Raw genomic sequence first — 15751 nt, 5'->3', positions numbered from 1 at the left:
TCAGTCCTCTCTTTCTAGCTGTGCTGACTTTTGAATAGCTCATTTGGGTGGCACAGCCAAACTAGGGAATTACCAGAGTGAAGATTAGATCTCAGCTATGTCTGAGGAGAGTCGTCCTGGGAGTTAGGCAGGCTTGTTGGAGAGAAGCCTCCTTGGAGGTGGGAAAAGGCCTGCAGGTGTGCCGATTGTGTTAAAAATCGGGGAAGTCTGGCTGTGAAAGAAGAGTGAAGCAGCTGATGCGTGCCTCCAAAGGCTGAAGAAAGACCAGTGGGCAGAAATCACAGTTGTGCAGCTCTCAGCCTAATTTCCTACAAAAAGCCTTGTGCCAATGGAGACCACTTTGCTCACTGGATCACGTGGTGGCCCAGGCCGTTTACTCAAACACTAGTCGTGACTCCCCTCACTGTGCTCCCTAAGTTGTGAGGAAAGGGGTTTCTGTGTACAGGCACTGCCCTCGGCCTGTATCCCATCTTTCTCGATGGAGAGCTATCCCCTCTTTTGGGGGGGGTGGGGATGAGTTTCCATTTTCTTTTTTTATCGAGATGTAATTGGCATACCACATTAATTAGTTTCAGGAGTACAACATGATTATTTGTATATATTGCAAAATGATCACCAAAATAAGTTTACTTAACATCTAAGAGCTATTCACTTTTACATGGATGACAGGCAGATGGGTCTTTATGAGAATTTTGCCTAACTAGGCACATGAATTCTGGAGTGGGGGAAGCCCGTGAACTCAGACACCTTCCAGACTAGGCAAGTAACATGAAGTGAAGTGAGACGTAAAACATAAAGGCTGGGAAGAAGCCCACGGCAAACCAGAGAGGAAGTGCCCCATCAAAAGGCAGCAGCTGTTCTGAGTGAGCACTGTCCTGGAGCGCTGTGCCAGCACTGCTAGATCTTTTAAGACCAGCAGAAATCCTGAATGTATCTGTGGTGTGAATATTAAAATGTTGGCTAATCAGGAAGTATCTTCAAGACCTATTCAACCCATGGGCAGGTAATTTGCTTCTTCCACTCTAGGCGAGCGTCTACAGAGCACTTGAGAATCTGGCATACACCCAGCTCTGAGTGAGCATAAAACAGGGAACAAGCTGGGTGCCTGGTGGCTCAGTCGGTTAAGCGTCCCACTTGGCGCAGGTCATGATCTCAGAGCTTGTGAGTTTGAGCCCCACGTTGGGCTCTGTGCTGACAGCCAGGAGTTTGCTTCAGATTCTGTCTCTGTCCCTCTCCCTCTGCCCCTCCTCTGCTTATGCTCTGTCTGTCTCTCTCAAATATAAAATAAAACATGAAAAAAAAACCATGAAAAAAGGAAGAAGATGATAGCTACCAGTCTCAAAAGTCTGTTAAATTCCCATTTTGGGTTATGACCTACATTTTCTGTAATGGCTACTCCTGAGTGTAGATCAACTGCCATCCTTGAAGTAGTGCATAATTTTATTTTTATTTTTTGAAAGAGAGGGGGAGATCATGTGTGTGTTCTTGCTTGTGGGGGAGGGGCAGAAGGAGAGGGAGAGAATCTCAGGCAGGTTCCACTCCCAGTGCAGAGCCCCATGTGGGGCTTCACGACTGTCGAAGATCATGACCTGAGCTGAAATTAAGGGTCAATCAACAGTTGGACATCTAACCAACTGAACTACGCAGGTACCCCTGGATAGTGTACAATTTAACTTCCCAGATCTATTGGAGGCTAAATGATAATAAATCACCTTACAACCCTCTCCCCTTCCTGCAGGACCAGTTCTGCAACAATGTAAAATTGGTGACGCTGGCTATTGCCCCTTCTCCACCCTCCCCAACACAACAATTCTTCAGTGTGCCTCCAGTCTTCCATCATGGCTCAGCTTGCTAACTGGGCCACTTCTTGACCCAGTCTTGTGGGTAAACCAGTAGTTCTCGGCTTCACATCGGAGTCATCTGATCTGGTAATAATGGTCCCTGCATATGTCCATGTTCTAATCTTCATAACCTATGAATATATTACATTACATGGCAAAGGGGAATTAACGTAGCAGATGCATTTGATTTTGATACTGTAAATCAACTAATAGGAAAGTATTCTTGATTATCTGGGTGGGCCCAACACAATCACAGGGGTCTTGGAATGTAGGAGAGGGAGGCAGAGAAGTCAATGTCAGACTGATGCAATATGAGAAAGACTTAACTGATGGTTGTTGGCTTTGAAGATGGAAAGTCAGCCTCTAGAAGCTGGAAAAGGTGAGAGAACTGAGTGTCCTGTAGAGCCTCCAGGAGGGGATTCAAATCTGCCAACACCTTGATTTTAGCTCACTGAGAACTCTTTTGGACTAATGCATTATAGATGTATAAGATAATAAATTTATTTTGTTTTAAGCCAGTAAGTTTGTGGTAAATCATTACAGCAGTAATAGAAAACTAATATACCTGGGAAGCTTTTTTGTGTGTCAACTCTTAGTAACTTTCAAATATGCAGTACAGTATTATTAACTATAGTCACTATGTTGTATATTACATCCCCATGACTTATTTTATAACTGGAATTCTGTACCTTTTGACCCCCTTCACTCATTGCACCTACTTTCTCAGCCCTTGCCTCTGGCAACCCCCAATCTGTTCTCTGTATCTGTAAGCTTGGTTTTAGTGTTTTGTTTTCTTGTTTGTTTTTAAGATTCCAGGTGTAAGTGAGAGCATATGGTATTTGTCTTTCTCTGACTTATTTCACTTAGCATAATGCTGTCAGAGTCCAGCCATGTTGTCTGAAATGGCAAGATTTCATTCCTTTTTATGGCAGAATAATATTCCAGTGTGTGTGTGTGTGTGTGTGTGTGTGTGTGTGTGTGTGTGTGTGTGTGTTCATTTTATTCATTCATCCAATGATAGACATTTAGGTTGTTTCTATACCTTTGGTATTATAAAGCCACGATAAATGGGGGGGGGTGCATATATCTTTTTGAGTTAGTATTTTAATTTTCTTCAGATAAATACCAAGAAGTGGAATTGCTGGATTGCAAGGTGCTTCTATTTTTAATTTTTTGAGGAACCGCCACACGGTTTTCCATAGTGGCTGCACCAATTTACATTCCCACCAACAGTGTACCATCTGGAAAACTTTAAAAAATACATAGGTCTAGACCCCACCCCCAGAGATTCTGATTTAAATGGTCTGGGGTACAGCCTATGCATCAGACTTAGCAAAAGTTTTCCAGTGATAGCATGCAGCCAAAGTTGAGGAGCACTGAGGTGATGGTTATGTGAGTGGCTATGTTAGTCGGCTATGCTATTCCCGTTTCTGGCTTAGCTCTGACATGCAACCAGTAACAGTCACTTGACGGGAAATGCTCTTCTCCCACCTTGTCTAAAGAAAAACACATTGTGTTTGCTTTTACTCATAACACTCTCCTACCAGATGTGTTGGGGTTCTCCCCCCCCCCCCCCCCACCAAGCAATGCTCCAAATCGCCAACACCAATGAGGTGTCATACAGTTCAATTCGGATTGGACACCATCTGCCTGGGGTTAGTGCAGACCTAGAGACTGCCCTGCTCCTTGTGTGCCAGTCTCAAGATTATAAGTCTAAGTTGTCAACTGTGCTTCTGACTAACTGGCCATAAGTCAGAGGTTCCCACGCCCCCTTCAGGTTTGATAATTTGCTAAAGCAGCTCCCAAAACTCAGGAAAACAGTTAACTTAGATTACCCATTTATTTTAAAAGGATATAATTCAGGAACGAGCAGACGGAAGAGACACACAAGGCAAGGTGTGAGGGAGGGGTATGGGGCCGCCATGCCCTTTCTGCGTGTGCCCCCAACCCTTGCACCTCCAGGTGTTCACCCACCCAAAAGCTCTCAGAACCTGCACTCAGGATTTCTGTGGAGACTTCATCATACAGGTAATAGGTATGATTGATGGTTAACTCAATTTCTAGCCCCTCTCCCTTCCCCAGAGATGAGAGGTGGGCTGAAAGTGCCAAGTTTCTAATCATGGCTTTGTCTTTCTGGTGAACAGTTCCCATCCAGGAGCCCACCTCATCAGAACAAAAGATGCTTCTGTCACCCAGGAAGTTTCAGGAGATTTAGGAGCCATGTGTCAGGAACCGGAGTCCGAAACCAATTTGTATTTCGTATTATTTCACACACCTGGACACTTGTGCACACCTCAGCTCTTTGCCCTTTGAGTGGATGACAGTAGGGTGAGGAGGTCAGCTTGCTGCATAGGGTGGTTTTCTCCACAGAGCACAGCAGCCCAGTCCCCACTATAACTGGGCCCTGAGTGAACATCCTGAGGACCACTAAGAAAACCCAAAGGCTTCAGTAAACCATAGGTAACGCAGCTTTTCTCTTTTCTCTTGTGGCTTGTCTTGCCATTTGGTTTCTACAAATTTATCGATAAGTAATGGTTGAGAAGTAGAATTTTTGAGTTTTTATATTCAATAGGATTTTTTTCTTTCTTTTTTTCTTCCTTCCTTCCTTTTTCTTTCTTTTCTCTTCTTTCTTTTCCCCTCTCCTCCCCTCCCCCCTCCCCCCTCCCCTCCCCCCCTCCCCTCCCCGAGACTGTTTTGTGCCAGACACCTTGCTTAGGAAAGAGATACAGCTCCTGATGTTACAGAGTACACTGACTAGCTTGGGAGGTAAGTTGCAACACATGATGAGTGTTGGAACCACAATTTTCCCACTGAGCTGGTTCCTATGCTTTCCAGTAGATGGCACTAAAGATCACACAGAAGTTTGGGGTGTCTCTGAATTGGCCCCCGGAGAGCAGAACTCTTTCGAGAATCCTCATATCTCCTGTTTTTTTTCTCTTGTGCCTGAAGCCACATTCCTACCTTGCCTATTTTCCTCTCTCTTCACTCAATACCTTATCCACTCTGCTTTTCCTCTATCACCCTTTCTGTCTAACCATCCATACGGACAGATGATTCCTTCCAATCAAGGAGGGCACTGTATGGAGGCAGGGGTCATTTTGCCTCCCATCCCTGATTTTAGAAGCATTGGTGGAAATGGAGCAACGAGATGCTGCTAATAGAATGTAAAAGAGCTTAAATCTAGGAAGCATATAAGAAATAAAAATACCTGAGCTTGCATATCAACTTTTCTGCCAAGAGGTAAGCCATTTTAGTAGTAAAATAGTACATGTAGGAAAGGTTGGAAAAAATATAATTTGATTGAAATAATTTATTTGGATTTTTTTGAGTGCCAACCTGCCTGTAGTGGTTTGACTAGTAGCCTCAAAAAAGTAATGCCCAAATTTTAACCCCTGGGTCCTGTAAATGTGACTTTATTTGGAAAAAGAGTCTTTGCAAGTGTAACTAAGGATCTTAAAATGAAATCATCCTGGGTTAGGGCAATTTTCTTTTATTTCTTTTATTTGAGAGCGCACGTGGGAGGGGCAGAGAGAGAATCTTAAGCAGACTCCGGTCTCACAACCCTGAATCATGACCTGAGCTGAAATCAAGAGTCCAACACTTAACCAACTGAGCCACCCCAAAGCCCTGAGGATTAGGGCAATTTTAAATCCAAACAAGACCTTAGTAGGGAAAACAGAGAGGTAGGACACATAGGAGAAAAGACTATTGAAGACAGAGACAGATGGGAGAGATGCATCCGTGAGCTGAGAATAGCTAACAGCCACCAGCAGCAAGGAGAGAGACACGGAATGATTCTCCCTCAGAGCCTCTAGAAGGAACCAATCCTAACAGCACCTCGACTGAAGATTTCTGACCTCCATAATGGTAAGAGAGTACATTTCTGTTGTTTTAAGCCACCTAATGTGTGGTAATTTGTTTCCGTAGCCTTAGGAAATGAATACACTGCCTAAAAGGGTTTTATCTGTGCTGTTGCCCAGAACCAGAGATTATATGGCCTCTGGGCCACATGCTACCTGCAGAGGTCTTTAGCCTTCATAGGACATTTCATATAAAATCTGGGTTTCTAGTTTCTTTTGAAACCTTGGAACTCTGGCGGTGCTGAGCTCATGTTCACACTTGGTTAGAACTGGTAAGTATCTGTTTCATACAGCCATGTTTGTTACGGTCCCTGTGCTCCCTTTCTGTCTCCTTCCTGCCTGGCCCTGCAGGCATTAGAGTTTGTAGCTCCTGTATAGGCACCAGGATTTGTTTTAGAATAAGGGGAAAGGAGCCCCTGATTTTATTGTCAGCAGTTTGGGGAGATTTGTATATATGGCAGCACAGTGTACAAGGTGGTTTCTGGTTGCTCAAGAAAACCACCTGTGGACCATTATCCGTATATGGATTCTAAACCATATCCCAGACCTACTATATCAGAATCTTGGGTATGTGTGTGGGGTGACGGAATGGACATGGTAGAGCTCTAGAATCTGCATTTTTAAGAGCTCTGGAGCAATTCTGGTAATAAACAGGCCTTAGAACAGCTGCCAGAAGGCATTATCTTCTAGGACTAAGAAAAAGAGCCAATGTGAGTTTGTTATCCCACTGGAACTCTTTGAAGCATATTTTTATTTTTTTTTTATGAAAGCATTTATTATATTCAAAAAGGTAAATTTATATATTACGCATGAAAAACAAAGCTCAACTTTGTAGGACAGCTTCTTAGAATGTAAAGTTAAAATTACAATTGAATATACAACATTTCCTAGTGAAGTCTTTTCTCAAGAAAATTGGAATGATTTACCTTATTTTATGAAGGCAAGGTTTGAATTCATTAGGTTCTTTCTATTTAGATATCCATTAACCAAGAGCATCAAAACCAGGTAGTTCCTTTAATAAAATCATAGAAATGAACACACAATTAGTATTATAGTGATATATCTTACTTATCTAGGCAATCTGCTTATAAAAACTTTTTTCTCTCTGTTTTAATGGTGGGCGGGGACAAACTGCAGAGATGGTTGATGGGCCTTATTGACCTGCAGGCGGGGCCTGCCGGGCACCGTCTTGTGGGCAGAGTACTGGTTAGGTTGCTATTTAATTCACAGCTCTGAAATAACAGGTTTCCCCGCTTTCTTCTTTAAAATAAGGCTTGGGTCTCTACCAGTCTCTGGAGGATGCTAGCAGACTGTTTGAAGGAATAAGTAAGGAAACGTGAAGGTATTCACAGAAAGTTGTTACAGCAAAATGAAGTTACCATTATTTTGATCAAGGAAGGTTACATACATCTGGTGATTCTCCAAAGCATTGCATATAGATTCAATTCCCAAGTATCTTATTAAGTGATTTCTTTCTCTGATAAACATTTTATGGATAAACACTCAGTGCCAAAAGCCACGCACTCTTCTATTGCGCTAGAAATACTGCAGTGAGCCCGGATGCGGGGCTCGAACTCACAGACCGCGAGATCATGACCTGAGCTGAAGTGGAATGCTCAACTGACTGAGCCACCCAGGCACCCCTCTTTTTATTATTTTTAAATGTTTATTTATTTTGAGACAGAGACAGAGCACGAGCAGGAGAGGAGGACACGGAGGGAGAGAGAGAATCTCAAGCAGGCCCCGTGATGTCAGCACAGAACCCTATGTGGGGCCGGAACTCACTAAACATGAGATCATGACCTGAGCCGAAATCAAGAGTCGACACTTAACCATTGGAGCCACCCAGGTGCCCCAAGACTATCTTTTTTCTGCTAAATTGCCTTTACACTTTTGTCAAAATCAGTTCTTCAAATATGTGTGGTCTATTTCTGGACTCTTTATTCTGTTCCATTGATTTACTTGTCTATCTTTATGCCAATGCCACTCAGTCTAAATGATTCTAACTTTATAATAAGTCTTGCATTAAAATAGTGTTGTCTTCCAAACTTCATTTTCTTTTTTTGCTCTTCTGTCTTTTGCTTCCATATTAATTTTGAATCTGATTGTGAATATTCACATAAACAAAAGTCTGCTGGAATTTTGATTGGTATTGCATTGGATCTATAGATTAATTTGAGGAGAATTTACATAATTAAAATATTGAATCTTCTGATTCATGAGCACAGTATATCTTTTCATTTATTTAGGTATTCTTTAACTTCTCTCAGTGACCTTTTATAATTTTTAATGTACAAGTAGGATGCATCTTTTGTAAGATTTGTTTCTAAGTACTTCATATTTTAATGCAATTGTAAATAGTATTTAAAATTTTCAATTTGCCATTCTTGCTAGGATAGGGAAATACTTCTATTTATTCATCTTATACACTGAAAGTTTGCTAAACTCATTTATTCCAGACGCATTTGGTTTTTCAGATTCCATAGGATTTTCTTCATAAACAATCATGTCACCTGTGAATAAAGAATTTTACTTTTTCCTTTTTACTTTTATACCTTTTGTGTGTTTTTCTTGCTTTATTAGACTGACCAGAACCTCTAGTACAATGTCAAACAGAAATGGTGAGATCAGACATCCTTACTTGTTCCTGTCTAGGGGAAGAAAACATTCAGCCTTTTACTATTATTAATGATGTTAGCTGTAAATTTTTCATAGACACCCTTTATCAGATTGAGGAATCTGCCTTCTATTCCCAGTTTACTGAAGTTTTATATATATATATATATATATTTTTTTCTGATTATATATAAGTATATATATATATATATAATCAGAAATAGTTGTTGGATTTTGTCAAATATGCTTTCTATATTTATTGAGATTCCCCCCCTTTTCCCCTTTTCTGTTAATATGGTGAATTACATTAGTTGTTTTTTAAAAAGCCAATCATGCATTTCTGAGAAAAGCTCACATAATCATGCATTATTTTAAAATATTGTTTGATTAGATTTGCTAAAATTTTCTTAAGAATTTTTGCACTGATGTTCGTGAGGAATTTGAATCAGTAATTTTCATTTTTGAAAATTTCTTTATTTACTTTGAGAGAGCAAGAGTACCTGTGCAAGTGAGGGAGGGGCAGTGAGAGAGAGAGAATCTCAAGCAGACTCCATGCTCAGTGCAGAGCTGATTTATCCCACCAACCTGGAGATCATGACCTGAGCCAAAATCAAGAGTTGGCGCTTAAACCAACTGAGCCACTCAGGCATCCCAGTAATTTTCTTTCCTTGAAATGTCTTTGCTGGTTTTGGTATCAGTGCAATGGTTGCTTTGTAGAATGAGTTGGGAATATTCTTGCGCCTTTAATTATCTGGAAGCATTTGTGTAGAATTGGAAATGTTCCGGGGTGCCTGGGTGGCTCAGTTGAGAGTCTGACTTTGGCTCAGGTCATGATCTTGCAGTCTGTGAGTTCGAGCCCCGCGTCGGGTTCTGTGCTGAGAGCTTGGAGCCTGGAGCCTGCTTCGGATTCTGTGTCTCCTTTTTTCTCTGCCCCTTCCCCGCTCGTGCTCTGTCTCTCTCTCTCTCTCTCTGTCAAAAATAAATAAACATTAAAAAATAAATAAAAATAAATAAAAGAATTGGAAATGTTCCTTCCTTAAATCTTTGATAAAACTTACTGGTGAATTCATCGGAGTCTCGAGTTTCCACATGTTACAGTTTTAACTGTAATTTAATTTTAATTTCATTTCTCTAATAGATGTAGGGATATTCAGGCTTCAGAACAATTTTCCACCTGAGTGAGCTTTGATAATTTCTGTCTTTAAAGGAATTTCTCTCTTCAATGACTTCAATGATATACAACTTGGAATTCTTGAGGTTGTTCCTCAGTTCACTGATGCTCGATTCATTTTTTCCTCAACCTCTTTTTCTCTGTGTTCTATTTTTAATAATTTCTTTTGTCGTATATTCAAATTTACTAATAGGGGACCCTGGGTGGCTCAGTCCGTTAAGCGTCAGATTTCAGCTCAGGTCATGATCTCGTGGTTCGTGGGTTCGAGCCCTGCGTTGGGCTCTGTGCTGACAGCTTTGAGCCTGGAGCCTGCCTTGAATTCTATGTCTCCGCCTCTCTCTGCCCCTCTTCCCACTTACACTCTGTCTCTCTGTGTCTCTCAAAAATGAATAAATGTTAAAAAGATAAAAAAAAAAGTTTACTAATGTTTTCTTCCACGTTTAATCTGCCATTAATCCCATCCACTGTATTTTTCTTTCATCTCAGGAGTTTTATTTATTTATTGTTTTAATTTATTTTTAATTAATTTTTTAAAGTAAGCTCTAAGCCCAACGTAGAGGTTGAACTCACAGCCCTGACATCAAGAGTCACATGCTCTACTGACTGAGATAGCCAGGTTCCCCTCATCTTTAGTTTTCATTTCTAGGGGTTTGTTTTGGGTCTTTTTATATCATACAAATCTCATATATATTTAATCTCTAGCTTAATGTGTGAAGTACAGTTATAATGACTTTTTAACGTCCTTATCTACTACTTGTACCATCTTTACTTTTTGTAGTTGGTTTTGATTGATTTTTTCTCCTTGTTGTGGGTTGCTTTTTTCTGCTTCTCTGCCTGCTTGGTAGTATTTGATTGGATGCTGAGCATTGTAAATTTAAAATTTTAGGGTGCTGGATACATTTGCATACCTGTAAGTATTCTTGAACTTTATTCCAGGATGTAATTAAGTTACTTGGAAACAGTGTCATCCTTTTGAGTCTTGCTTTGGAGTTTTGTTAGAAACACACAGGAGTGTTTAGCGTAAGGTTGATTTTATGCCCCACTATTGAGGCAAAATCCTTCTGAGTAGTCTAACTAATGTCCCATGAATTATGGTTTTCCACTTGGATAAATTACTCCTGATCCCATGTGAGCTCTTGGGATTATTTTCCGATCTTTATAGTCCTCTACTGAATACATGAGGAGACCCTCTGCCTTGCACATTCTAGTCCCTTGATTTGTCTAGGCTCTCCTATGTGTATGTTTAACTCACAATATCTACCTATCAGTGTCATGGCCCAGAAACTCTCTCAAGACAGTAAACTGGCTCAATCATAGAGCCCACCTCATTTGGTTCCCATCTCCCAGGGCTCATTGTCCTTTATTGCCTGATGTCCAATGTCTTGAAAATTATTGCTTCATGTATTTTGTCTTGCATTTTATTTGTTTCAAGTGGGAGAGAAAAATCTGATCCCTATTACTCCGTTCTGTTGGAAGTGGAAATCATAGCATGTAATTTGATCCTAATAACCTTGTTTTTCAGTGATTTTTTTTTTATTTTAATTTTTTAGTTGAGAGAGAGAGAGAACACTCATGAGTGGGGGAGAGGGGCAGAGGGAGGGAGGGAGGGAGGGGGAGAGAGAGAGAGAGAGAGAGAGAGAGAGAGAGAGAGAGAGAACACCCCACACAGGCTCCATGCTCAGCACAGAGGCCAATGTGGGGCTCAATCCCACAACCCTGGGATCATGATCTGAGCAGAAACCAAGAGTTGGATGCTCAACTGAATAACCAATCCAGGTGCCCCCAGTCAGTATTTTTTACATCTGTTTTTCACATGAGAAAATTTTGGTTTAGAGAGGTTTAGTTCTAAGCTAATTAAAGGTAAACCCAGGGTGTAAATCTAAGTATGTTTTCTTACAAAGCCTGTGTTCTTTTCACCATGTTGGGCTCATGGAGTTGTCTGAAAGGCATCCTGGCTTCCATGATATGTTTAAGCTTAGTCCAGTCATGCAAGGTGACTCTGCCAGGGAACTCAAGGGAAACTTTCAACTATTACTTGTTAGGCCATGACTGACTTCTCTTCCTAAAGGTCACACTTTCCAGCCTGATTTCCTGGCTGCAATTCCTTTAAAGCAACAACCTTGTCCTATAAAGTTATTTGTCTTTACAGTTCAGTACCTGGCCCACACAAAGTTCCTTGGTAAATGATCATTGAATGAATAAATAAATGAGTACAGGTATGGTTGGCTGAAGAGAAGGGCGCAGTTCCCTTCCTTGCCTTTTCCCCAACAACCACAGCACAAGGGTGGCAGGCCTCTGGACACCAATGAAATCACATTAGCATCAGCGATCCGGGGTCTGGCTCTGCTGGCTCAAGCCGGACCTCTAGGCCTCTTGAAACTCTTTGCCCCACTCTGTAACAGCATTTCTAAATTTTTAAGAATTCATGGGAGAATAACTAACAAATACTTCGAGCTGTTGGGGAAAAAAAAGCATTAGCTATAATTACATAAATAGAAAGTGGTAATTTTTTTGTTCCCTCAAGTCATAAACCAAAATTCTGTACTAGCTTTGGACTAGTAAATGTCACCTGTTAGTAAGAAAGCCATGTATCTCATAAAAGGACACTTTTCCTCCTAAGATACCTCCAGCTTAAACAGCTCTCGCTGACCAGGTGATGAGAGGCCCCTTCTGGCACACTCAGCCATGACCAGGAAGCCCGAGCACTTTCCTCTTAGGAAATCCTTTGCAGTCCTTTGGCCATGGAACGCAGAGGAGGAGCCAGAATAGGAATTTCTGCCCTAGTCCCGCACATTATGAGCCTATGTCCTTCAGGCATGGTGACATCCCCATTCATTACTTGATTCTACAGAATGGTTAATCTTCGAGGCTGCTTTTAGGGCCCTTGGGAATCCAGTTAAATTTAACTGGAGCATATGGAGCATATGCTGTGTTCCCAGCTTGGTGCTCTTACGGAGGTGGTCTTTGGCTTTCTGTTTGGGGGAGGTCTCACCCCTGAACTCCTAGGTCTCAGGAGAGAACACTGAGAGGTGACACTTTGGAGCCTGGGTGCATCAGCTTTAGAGAGAGACTGATAGCTCTGAAGGCTTATGGACCTCTGATAGGCGTGCCAGAAGGTTCTTTACCCTTTCTAAATCTTTCCCCACCCCCTGCAATACTTGGAGATGCTACAATGTTTGAAATGAGTTCAGGTAAATCCGATGAAATATGATATAGGTGCTGAGTCATGTGCATTTTAATTGCTTTTTAAAGTTCACTCTTAGAGTGGGTGTTTAGTATGTGTTAGTCACATCCACATGTTTATTCATTTCATATTTATCGATGCTAGCGTTTTCTCCATTTTCCCCAGATGTGGAAACTGGAAAGGATTTAGGCGTTTGCCAGACAAATTAGAAACTGAAATTTTAGTAATATTTGGCGTGCTGATTCTAGTTCCAATGCTCTTTTCACCATTGCTTTCTTTCAACGGGACCTCTTTTTGAGCGAATAACATTGGGGTTTTTTTTTTGTTTTTTTAGCTTTTGGATTTACCTGTCAGTGGTAAACAGCATAGGTAGAAGAGAAAGCAGTAACTTTGTGACATTAGATTAACCTTATTTTAAGTCCTGGATCCATCACTTAAAATCTTTGTGACATTAAGGGGCACCTGGGTGGCTCAGTTGGTTGAGTGTCTGACTTCAGCTCTGGTCGTCTCGCGGCTTGTGGGTTGCAGTCCCTTATTGGGCTCTGTGCTGAAAGTTCAGAGCTTGGAGTCTGCTTCAGATTCTGTGTCTCCCTCTCTCTGCCCCTCCCCCGCTCACACTCCGTGTGTGTGTGTGTGTGTGTGTGTGTGTGTCTCAAAAATAAACAAACATTAAAAAAAATAAAAAAAAAAAGCTTTGTGACATTGGGCAAACTACTTAAATTCTCTGATTCTCAGTGCCTTTACCTGTAAAGGAAGGATAAAAGCACCTGCCTTCCAGTGTTGTTGTTTTGAATATTCTGAGAGATTATGTATCTAAATGCCTGGCACGATAAATACTGAATTATCTATGACCATCCACACAGGTCTCATTGTTTTCATAATGCAGCCTCTCATTCCAGTTGAAGCTTCACTTCCATAAATCCTTCCCTTATTATTTTAGACTTTGTAAATCTATCTTTCCTCTGAGTTATAGCATTTACAACCTCAGTGTCCTAGTTAACAATTAGCTATGTATTGTTCTATGTTCTTAGTCCCTGACTAGATTGGAAGCTTTGGGGAGCCGTGGACTAGATCTGAGCTCTCTGTATATTCTCTATGGCATTGAATATATTCTGGGTATGCAATACATACTTTATGCATACTTTGGGGAGTAATTCTTGTAGTAGAAAAGAAGCTGGGCTATTCCATTGCCATCAGCTTATACTAACATGTCTAGCTCATATTGTTATAGAGACAGTGAAAAGATAGAAGGCAGACTTTATAGGTCCCAGCACACCTGTTTGTGGCAAGATAGGAGACTTTGGTAATGTATCTCTTCTCCAGGTTACCCAACCCATAGTGGCCTATGCACTGAGTCAAGATGGCACAGAGACCAAACCATGAGTTTCAAAGCATCAGAGTTTCAATCTCACAACTATTCTGACTGCCTTTGGGTCCTTGAGCAAGTCTGAATCTGTTTCTTTATCTTTAAAATGGGGATAGGGTGCCTGCATGGCTCAGTTGGTTAAGCATCTGACTTTGGCTCAGGTCATGATCTCACGGTTTGTGAGTTTGAGCCCTGTGTCGGGTTCTGTGATGACAGCACAAGCCTGCTTTAGATTCTTTGTCTCCCTCTCTCTCTGCCTCTCTCTCTCTCTCTCTCTCTCTCTCCCTCTCTCTCAAAAATAAATAAACATTTTAAAATGGGGATAATAGTCCTTTGCAGCACTATTGCAAAGATAAAATGAGATTTATTAGGTGGAAGGATTTAGTAAGTAGTAACATGCTATAAAATGTTTTTTTTTAAATCCTTTTTATTAAGAAGAATTGGATCCTTGTTTTCACCATATGAAAAAGTTAGAGAAGAGTAAACAAAGGAAGCAAAAAGCCCATTTGGAGGTACCCAGACAATGCTCATCCAGAGTCAGGGAAACAGTGAGATAATTTCTGAGAAGGGAACCTGGGGATACTAGTAAGTTTATGAGCCAAGTGCAGAGAAGGGCCCCAGTCAAAAGAAAAAAAAGGGGGCCTTCCTTTTCCGAAGGCCTAGAACACTGAGTCAGCTAAGCATGGGTTGGAGGGATCTGAGGAGGAAGAGTGAGAGACAAGTATGATCTTGAGGGTCAGAACTAGAGAAAGTGCCTGTGGAAGGATCAGAACTGGTGTCAACCCCAGGGGCCCAGGGGGTGATGGTGACAAGATTAGCTGATATTTACCAGACATATTCTATTCCAGGCACGGTGGTAGGTGTTTGACAGGCTGTATCTCATGAGGTAGGTGATGCTATCCCTGCTTTACTGGTGAAGAAACATAAGCTTAGGGAGGGTAAGTCATCACAAGACCAGCTCTTGTCCTGCCTGACTGCAGATCTTACCTCTCAGCCATTGCGTCCTACTTTCTTGAAACTTGTGAACTTACATCACCACTTAGTCTGTTTACCTCTAAACGTTTCACTTTGGAGTAAAAACTAGTTGTGTATGTGAACACACCAAGATATGCAGCAATTTCGGTCCAGGTTGAGAGGTTGTTGCCCTGGAGAAGAGAAAGCGTTGCCCTGGAGACAGATACACATAGACACATATGCGCAGACCTCATTTTCTTTGATTTCCTGGTCATTGTGGCAGCAAAAATTTACCAGAGGCAGTGACGGAAACTCAGATTAATGGAGGAAAGGGGGAGGGTGGTGAATTTTCCGTTGGGGACTGCCCTGCAGGAGCCCTATTTCTTCTCAGCAGTGTGGCTCAAGATCACAAGCTGTTCCCTGAAGCACATTCACCTCTTCCTGGATCAGTGCTTATTTCCAGAGCTCTGCAGGGCTTCTGGTATATCCTGACCATCTCCTGGGATGTGACCCTAATATTTCACTCTTGATGCTGCTTATTAACCTAACATGACAGTGTAGTTGAATGGGATGGGCCTGTGAGTGAAAAGTTGTTTTGTTTTTTTTTAAATAGCTAGAAGGATCATTAATTTCAATATGAAGAAGAGATTTCTCAATTTATTCCTCAAATTTTTTCTTGAGTCACCTCTTTGTGGTGATCAACTGTACTAGGTACAGAGATGAATAAGCCCCTAGTCCTAAGGAGCTAATGTAAAAATG

General features: G+C 41.4%; 1 protein-coding gene across 1 annotated transcript in view; it reads left to right on the top strand.

The window, feature by feature from the left end:
- The first annotated feature begins 6374 nt into the window (after positions 1-6374).
- DNM3 (dynamin 3) overlaps positions 6375-15751 on the top strand; it is a 575248-nt gene continuing 565871 nt past the window's right edge. The window contains exon 1 of the mRNA XM_027046371.2: positions 6375-7550. The gene's annotated coding sequence lies outside the window, so the exon portion shown is untranslated. The remainder of the gene's footprint in view (positions 7551-15751) is intronic.

The sequence above is a fragment of the Acinonyx jubatus genome, chromosome E4 (genome assembly GCF_027475565.1).
Source record: "Acinonyx jubatus isolate Ajub_Pintada_27869175 chromosome E4, VMU_Ajub_asm_v1.0, whole genome shotgun sequence".
Lineage (NCBI taxonomy): Eukaryota > Metazoa > Chordata > Mammalia > Carnivora > Felidae > Acinonyx > Acinonyx jubatus.
This window is presented reverse-complemented; position numbering and strand designations above follow the sequence as displayed.